Source organism: Poeciliopsis prolifica, unplaced genomic scaffold, assembly GCF_027474105.1.
Source record: "Poeciliopsis prolifica strain line A6 unplaced genomic scaffold, Auburn_PproV2 SCAFFOLD009, whole genome shotgun sequence".
Lineage (NCBI taxonomy): Eukaryota > Metazoa > Chordata > Actinopteri > Cyprinodontiformes > Poeciliidae > Poeciliopsis > Poeciliopsis prolifica.
This window is the reverse complement of record NW_026562384.1, coordinates 7,035,811-7,045,353: the sequence shown is the minus strand read 5'-3', so window position 1 is coordinate 7,045,353 and position 9,543 is coordinate 7,035,811. Positions and strand designations below refer to the sequence as shown.

At 36.6% G+C, this 9,543-nt stretch overlaps 1 long non-coding RNA gene across 1 annotated transcript; it reads right to left on the bottom strand.

Annotated features, from left to right (window-relative positions):
* Positions 1 to 3,717: 3,717 nt before the first annotated feature.
* LOC129362809 (uncharacterized) lies at positions 3,718 to 4,538 on the bottom strand. The gene is made up of 2 exons (XR_008606271.1): positions 4,462 to 4,538; positions 3,718 to 4,298 (listed from the first exon to the last, which is right to left on the bottom strand). It is a non-coding gene; the product is annotated as an uncharacterized LOC129362809 (long non-coding RNA).
* Between the last annotated feature and the right edge of the window lie 5,005 nt (positions 4,539 to 9,543).

The following is a 9,543-nucleotide window of genomic DNA, read 5'->3' as shown; positions in this document are numbered from 1 at the left end:
AGGTCAAGGTTGAAATGAAACTATGTAAAGATAGATTTGGAACACAGTTAAAATTAGACGATGTTAATTACTGTTTTCCTTGATATACTGTGTGCCTCTCACTTGGCCTTTTTGTGGCAATAATGATGGAAATAACAGTGAAAGCAATCAGTTGGGAAAGAAAACCAGAGAAAACTGCAGCTAGGAATTTTTCAATATAACCTTCATGGTTTAAATGAAACAGCCAACTAAAATATATATCTAACCAGGGAGAGTCCATCCATCCATCCATCCTCATCTATTTATCCATTGAGGATCAAAAGGGATTGACCCTAATTCAAACCTTTTTGCAAGAGGAAGGAACATGATGAACAAGTAACCAGTTAATCACAGAACAGGGCAAAAACAAATAAAATGAACACACACAGACACACACCTACTCCTAAAGAGAGACCAAAAAACCTAAGATTTTACAGATAGAGAGAGAAGGCTGAAGTACCCAGCACCCACGCAAACATACAAAGAGCCTGCAAATTCGAAGTATAATCATCCCAATCCAGGATTCAAACCCAGTATCTTTTTGATGCAAGACAGCAGTTAATATATTCACTTTAGAAAACAGTTACATTTGTTGATCTCATATTCTGAGCACATGTTTTCTTTAATAGTCATTTGCAGGGGCTGCACAGTTAACAAGTCAATAAAATGTTCATACTCTGAAAAGCCCAGACTTAAGCCTGAAGTTACTTCACCAAGCTGCTGGTCTTACATCATCCTCCACTCCCCTGTGCTGCATCTATTAACACCTCTGATATTGACTTCCCACACAGTGGATGATATCTACCTTAAATCTTCAATAAATATTAAATGAAATGTTTACCTCTGCACACAGCATTTCTTTTGATTTCATGTTCTTTTTGCCATATGATTGAATCTATTATATAAATGGTCTCAAGACAATGACCATTACGGTTTCGAACAATCTCTGTTCGGTGTTAAATATTCTCATTATAGTTTGGTCAGAAAAACAAAGTTCTGCGGATTTAGAGCTGATAAAAAGCACTTCAAATTCTTTGAACAAAAGAAAATCTAAATCAGATAGAAATGTCATTAGCCAGCTGCAGCGAACCTCCATGCGATTTCTTCCACTGCTTACACTGTCCATTACACTCCAAATTAAATATACTTGCAAATAAGCAATAGATAGCTCACTGTGGGTGCAAATAGCACATCTTTTTCTTCTTCTCCATTGTTCTTGGAGTCCCCCATCTGGAAGCCCCTCTGGGAGCCACGTCACTGATATCAGGAACGGACTGGCAAGCTGATTTCCTAATGATGCAACCACACCGACCGTTTCTGGTGTGGTGGAATGAGGAATCCTAGGAAAACAGCTCAATGAAGACTAAAAGGATTTATAGACTGCATAAGTGCATGAAAGAATCAAAGCAATGCCCCAGGTATGTTTTTGATGAGGGAATAGCTATAACATGATATAAAGCTCATTAAATATTTTGTGCCACCCAACATGAAAGCAAAAACATCTTAACAAATAAATAAAATAAAAAATTAAAAGCTTGCATGGTTTCTGACAGCATTGGAACCTCTAAGATGGACTTTAATATCCAAGTGGGAGATCGTGTTAAGCTTGTTCCTGCTCTATTCTCCTTCACCCCAAATCAAATTTAAATCAGTTTCACTCCCCCTCCCCCAGTAAATGTGGCTGCACCACTTCGCTGTCACTGTTTGTTGGGTTGATGTGGACCACTGTGGGTACTATTCAACAACTCTCAGCTCAGAGACTCTGGGATTTACTCTAGCATAATATGCATCCCTTGGTTATTCTCATGCAATAAATGGCAATTACAGATCATTAGATCCTCTACTCCCGCCCTCCCAACAATGTACAATAAGAATCCTCCGTCATATTTCCATGATGTTGCTTCTTAAAAGTTTCAGGACCGTGTCAGGGGAGATTTCCTCGAGTGCAGCTTTCTGAATCATCTCTCCTGACATGTTCGCCCTGAATTAGAGATGATATACTGACTCGGGAATGTGTGGAGTAAATAGCAAGCTCTTCGTGTGTTGGGACGTAGTGCTGAAAATGTTTCATTGGAATTACAGATGGCTCTTGGATCATTGTGACTGAAGTGAGAGTAATTGGCTGAATGTAGATGACAGGCAAAGCTTCAAGTATTATTGCCACGACACATCTGGAAACTGAAGCTGCTGCCTTCGTTCTGAATGCCTCTGCAACTGTTATTTTCACAGAGCAGAACGATCTGTTGCACAGCAGATTTAGTCAGGAAAAAGAACACAACAGTTCCTCGTCAAGACAATGTGTCTCCTCCTGCACGATGTTCGCCCCGGTCCTGTTTATAGACAGTTTTCAATTAGGTGGCAAAGATTAGAAACTTGGTTAAATGGAGCAGTTGTGTTGAGGATACCAAACAACCAAAAAGGGAGGACAGAGGGAGAGACACTGTGGCGATGGACAAAAAAAGATTTCTGTGTTCCTTGTTCCCTTGAGCTCTGTGAGGATGTTGCGAGTCGAACCCATGCTGTGATAAAAGTGGGGAAGAGGAAACATCACACTCCCCTGTCCACCTGCTGTCTTCTCTCACATTCATCATGAGATGAACTTGTCACACAGGCCTTGCTTTGGTCAATTATCACCACATCCCATTTCTCACATGAGACAATAAAGAGACAGTCGATGTGATGCCGCTAGAAGTTAGGCAATTGGACGCTTTCACTGAGTCGTACAGTAGGGAAAACTTCTTCAAAGTCTGACTTTGTCACAAAGTGAGAAAATCAAATTTTATTTGTATAGCACATTTCAGCAGCAAGGCATTTCAAAGTGCTTTACATCATAAGCACAAAAACACAAAATCATGCAACATAGAACAAACAATACATTGTTACATATTACATTTCAAATACAATTCTAAACAGGTACACTGAAAAAAATAAGTCATTGGATGAACATAAAAAATTATGGAAAGGATTTCCACCTGATTACTTTGCTTTATTTCAGCACCATGTACTTGTGTTACTCCTATTTAAAGCAAATGTGTTAGGTCAACCTAATTTATTAAGATTATTCCAATGTAAAGCAAATGTGTTGGCTCAACTTGTTACAATGGTGATTCAATGGGTGATTCTAAATCAAACATGTTGGCTCAACATAATATATTGTGGTTATTCTTATATAAATTAAATGAGTTGGCAAAACATAATTCATTATGGTTGTTCTAATTTAAACCAAATATGTTGGCTTAACCAGAATTATGGTAATGCAATGGATGATTGTAAATCAAATGAGTTGGCTCAACTCCATTCATTAAGGTTATTCAAATTCAAATGAAATGTGTTGGCTCAACATATGTTTTAAAGGTTCCTTTAACTCAGTTACTATAGCGTGACCCAGTGTAATGCAATACAGCCAGCCCAACTAATCTGCAATGTTTAGGACCAAATCATTGATGTAACTTCATTAAGACGAATCTAGTTGAAACCACCTTATTTTACAGTGGTACCTTCACACTACCTGATTCAGTAGGTCCAACTCACTAAAAGCAAGTTAGCTCAACAAATATGCTTCATGCTAAAAGACAGCTAGTTATACGTGTGGAAATCCTTTCCATTATTTTATGACGTTAATTCAAAGACATTTTTTCAAGCGTTAATCAAGCATTTTAAGATAGCACTAGGTGAAAGTGTAGGAAGAACACTCAACAATTAGAAAAGGTACAACACAATTGTATTTTCAGAATTGTTATACATCGTTTTTTTACACAGCACAAAACACAGCTGAGTTGGACATTGAAATAAAAAAACAACTACAAAAGGTTACAGTTTCATTTCCCAGCCAATTCTTTACAACATAAAACATGTCAGTATAGTTGCTCAACTTAGAGAACTGTAACAATATAAATCTTTTCTACTGCAGACTTTAAACACTCATTTTCCATATGAAACTTTACTCAACTTAGCAGCGAGTTTCATATTGAGAACTTGTGCTTTCTTTGATAAATTCTTTCCATCCAATTTCATTATTATTTTCTGTATTACTTCAAAGGTATGCTTGAGTTACTGAGCAAGTTGAGTGCTGAACGCACTAAACTTGAGGGTAGCTCAAGTTTAGTGCGTAGATTAGTCCCAGCAGCATCACTATTGCAGAAGATACACTGCCCAAGCTGTTCATAACTTCCACCTCCTCCAGGACAATCCCAACATCCAGATGTGCATCAGCAGCCTCTGCTCAAATGACAACGATTCCGAGGACAGTCTCGGCTTTGGCCATTTCATTCATCAACGTCCTAAGGGAGTTAGGGAAGGGTATTGGGGGGGAGACAATTCACATGTAATTAAGTAAATAAATTAAGACTGACATTGATTGAGTCACTCATGGACCTTAGTTGGTGAAAGTATTTTAACAACTCTTAGGAGTTCTATTGTCAACACAAAGAGAATTTAACATACCATGTACTCCCTCACCAGCTTCTCTGGATCTTCATTTAGGTACACACAGACCTTTGAAGATGCACTCTCGTCTGACCTCAGCAGTGTCTTCCTAAATATGCAGATCAAAAAACAATGAGAACAATCTCAAAACTCCAGCAGTATAGGTTCACACACTTAAAAACATAGCTACATTCAAAGGAAGTCACAACAAAAGTGATCAGTGGCTTGCAGTCTATTTGAAAGATATTTAAAATTGTTAGTATCCCTTCATTATGCCATGACTAAAATGGAGTTTAACATCTCATTTAAACATCCAACTGAAGCTGTTAGAGGTTTAAATAAAGACATGAATATATCACCAAAGAAATATGTGAAAAGTACAGAATGGTCAACACAGTCTATATCCTTCTACTTAAATGAATATGCAAAGCATTCCATGTCTTACAAGTACATGGACAGTCTATGTGTGGGCATGGATAACGTCGCATATGCCGGTGTTTAAGTGTAAAAGTTTTAACAGGTCATATCTACGAGACAGAGAGAGACTACACTCCTTACATTTCCACATCCCCACGCAAATAAAGACAAATAAAACAGACTGGCCAAATAAATGTTTAGCTGAACTCTAGCTCTATAAGCTCTCTAACACTACATTCAGTAACTTTAGATCTGGCAAAACTTACTATTAGCCACTGAAATCTATAACTTGATAGCCGATGAGCCCTTGACCAGAACTTAAGCAGGTGGATTACAGACAGGTGATGTTCTGAAAGAGATCAGATATATTTTCAGCCATTAAAATATGCAATTCATACTGAACTGAGTTGTATTTTAGTACAAGTCCCTTGAATGCCTCATGAATATAACCACTGGACACATGCAAGCACGTATGTGCAGAACAATGGTGAATTGAACATGGTAGAAAGCAATAGTAACATAGGTCAAAATGAGCACAAACAACACAAAAAACATCAACATTTCAAAATTTTACCAATTTTACCAATGAACTTCAATATTGTTTCTGAGCTACAATTATTTGGGGACAACAAAGAAGAGTCCAAAAAACCCCAACATCTTTACAGCAGAGGAATATGTATTTTAAAGAAAAAAAAAAATAGAAAGCTCAAGTCTGTAATAATGGATAATCCATTGAGAGTTTTAACCTGACAAAATATACTAGAAATCCATAACTAACAGGTATTTTAGGAACATTTAACAAAGCTCAGAAAGCAATGCTTTCTGCAGGTTTCACCGACTGAAATGTAGGACTTTTTACTACCATAATTAATTAAGAATCTCGATGATGATAGAAAGGTACCAAAGTGTGTGTATCTACATTTACCTCCATAGTAACATTACTGAAATAGAATTAAAATAGTTAGAAATAGACTGATGTTAGATCCGTGTGTTAAAAATCCACTAAACCTCCAGGGAGCTCAGGAGGAGCAAAACTGTGACATTTCTGGGGTCCATTTGTGTCTCTGGCAGCAGCTTTGTGACCCTTACACTACATATGGCTCTGCAGACTTTTTTCGCACAGAATGTACCTAAACATGGTGCGGCGATAAATGTAAACAAAAAGCTATCCGCCTTAACCTAACCGACTTAATCTACAGAACATGAAATAATGTGACACAAGTATGGAACAAGTAGAAAATGGTAGAGAAATTTTAAGTTACATATTTTTATATGGATTTAGATGAAAATAGTTTGACTCTTACCTTCTTCAAATTAAGTAGATGCACGCCAGGAATCTCCCCTCTGCCCTTGAAAAAACCCAACAAGGTGCAAGCCAGTTATCTCGCGTGATTTTCCGTAATCTCTTGATGTCGCTGGATCCTCTTCAGCGGGAGATGAGTCTGACACAATAGCGCTTTGGAACTGACGTCACTGTTTTTTTTTATTAGATTAACTTTGACAAATATTGATATTGAATAAAATAATTAAAAAAAAACGTATATATATATATATATATATATATATATATATATATATATATATATATATATATATATATAGGTATACATCCAAAATATATATATATATATATATATATATATATATATAGGTATACATCCAAATATATATATATATTATATATATATATATATATATATATATATATATATATATATATATATATATATATATATATATATATATATATATATAGGTATACATCCAAATATATATATATATATATATATATATATATATATATAGGTATACATCCAAATATATATATATATATATATATATATATATATATATATATATATATATATATATATATATATATATATATATATATATATATATATATATATCTTGGCACAGCCAAGATACTGCGCAGGACCCTCAAGCTCCCAGGCCTCTGGTAGAGGACACGAGCTCAGAGGATAAGAACCACCCGCGGTGGGTATATATATGTTAATTAGATGTATTCAAGTTGAGATAACGTCATTCAATCACGTTAGTCCAGTTGAGAGAAAAAACCGATTATCTCGCGTGTTCTCGCGTGATATCCCGTGATCTCACTCGTTGTCCTCAGCACAATATCAGTCTAACTATAATGAATCATGTTAGCTCAACATGATTCAATTTTATAAATGTGAAGTCGTGGAATATCTTGCTTATCCAACATGATTTTATCACGTTTTCGCTTCAAACCCAAACATTATTGTGTGAAAGGTACATGATATTTTTTTGTTAATGTAATACGCCCCGACGTTCTTTTTTTTGGCGGAAGATCTAGCTGACGTAATTGAATCACGTTATCTCACCTTGAATACATTTTATTCCATTTGCGAGAGAAAACCGATTGTCTCGCGTATTCTCGCGTGAACTTGCGTGATATCCCGTGATCTCACTCGTGGTCTTCAGCATAGGATCGGTCTGACTATAATGAATCATGTTCGCTCAACATGATTCAATTTTATAAACGTTGAAGTTGTGGAATATCTTGTTTATGCAACATGATTGTATCATGTTTTTGGCTCAAACATGGAATTATTTAGTTAACAGTACATGATATTCTTTTGTTAATGTGATAACCCCTGAGGTTCCTTTTTTACAGTGTATGTTTTTAGTGGAGATTTAAAGGAAGTCAGGGTTTCCGCTTTTTTACAGTTTTCTGGAAGTTTGTTCCAGATTTTTGGTGCATAGATGCTGAAAGCTGCTTCTCCTCTTTTGGTTCTGGTTCTCGGGATGCAGAGCAGACCAGAACCAGAAGACCTGAGAGGTCAGGAAGGTTGATACAACAACAGCAGATCTTTGATGTATTGTGGTGCCGAACCGTTCAGTGATTTGTAAACTTCCTGGTTCTAGTGAGAACGCGAGCAGCAGCTTCTGGATCAGCTGCAGCTGTTTGATTGATTTGTTGGACAGACCTGTGAAGACGCTGCTGCAATAATCAATGCGACTAAAGATAAAGTTTCTCTAGATCTGGCTGAGACATTAGTCCTCTAATGCTGGAGATGTTCTTCAGGTGATAGAATGGTGACTTTGTAATCATCTTTGTTCCAGGCAGCAGTAGATTGTAGTTCAGGTGGTAACGTCATAGGAGGGTTTGTGAGCCTGTCAACTGTTGCAAATAAAGTTCGAGCATTTTTAATGTTTTTGTTTATGACATCTGCAAAGAAAGCCTCCCTTGAATGTTTTACTGTTGAGTGATAGTTACGTAGTCTTTGGAGATTTCTTCCTAATATAATAGTAATAATATAAACTTCTGCATCTATGGGTTCTTATATCACAGGCTGTATATGTGAGCTGAGACTCACACACAGAGGTGTATCTGAGCTGCCAAGTGACAGATAACTCTAACGCAATCTCCTTGACTCATTTACCTTCTGGCACTGCTTGTAGCCAGACTGCATGGATATCCACACACCATGGACTTTACTGCAAGCCGTTCACATCTCCACCTCATTTTCGAGATCTTTCACACCAGGGCTGGAGTTGGTGTGTGAGTACATCATCAATCAGGCCTGTGAAGGACGGTAAACATCTGGCGAACATGCTGCCCTATCAGGGAAAAGGCTGCAGACATTTGGGGACAGCATTTCAGATGGTATTTGGCAGATATGATTCGCTCAGTTTCTAACCTCTCGGTCTGGTCTTACTCAGACCCATATTATTATTTTTCCTCCTGGTGCATTGACCTAACATGTCTAGGAATAAACGTTACTCTCAGTTGTGTAACTGAATGGGTATAAAGCCGATTCAGTGTTAGATAGACATGATAGACATGCCACATTGCCCCTGTTTTTAGAAGAGAATACAATATAATAGAATAACATTTTATTGTCATAATCCATATAACGGAATTACAAATATCTCTCAAAAACTGCAGAGTCATACACAAATAAATCATCTAAATACACTGATCAACAACCACCTACTCCATGGGATATTGGCAATATGACTCACTGCCCTGGACAGCATCGCCTTGGAGGGGCTAGAAATCCTAAAAAAATAAAAAATACTTTTTGAAATATGTAGTCTGTCATGAGTTGGATACACACAAATGTTCTATTCCTTTTTCTGCATGTCAGCTCCATATGGAATACAGTGTAAATGCAAAGCAAAAACACAGTAGAAAATTATTCCTGGACATTGGAGCTGGAAATTTTATTGCAATATAAGAGTTAGCTTAAATCAATAAGCCATTTCATTGTTTGTGTGGGAATCTGTATTGCCTTACACTTTTAAGTCTGAAATACACTGGATCAAATTTCCTCAAATAATGTTCAAAAAACAAAACAAAACAAAAAACAGTGTGAGTGTAATTCATTTAATAAGTTGATTGTTTCACAGTTAATTAAATTGTGGTGTGCAGTTAATTTAACATAATAGATAGCTGGCAATTTGACAGAAGAGGCTTCGTCTGATTGGGTGATTTTGGCTCCGTGTGGGACGGCAGGAGGAACTGCACACTGTGCCATTCTTACAACATCAACTGGTTAAGAAAATTGATTCTCTTTATCACATCATGTCTGAAGGAAGCTGTGCGAAACTAACAAAACGTTGGACAAAAACGTTTTGTCAAAGTAAAGGCTTCAGTTCAATTTAAATTGAATGAGTTGTTGATGAAGTTAGATT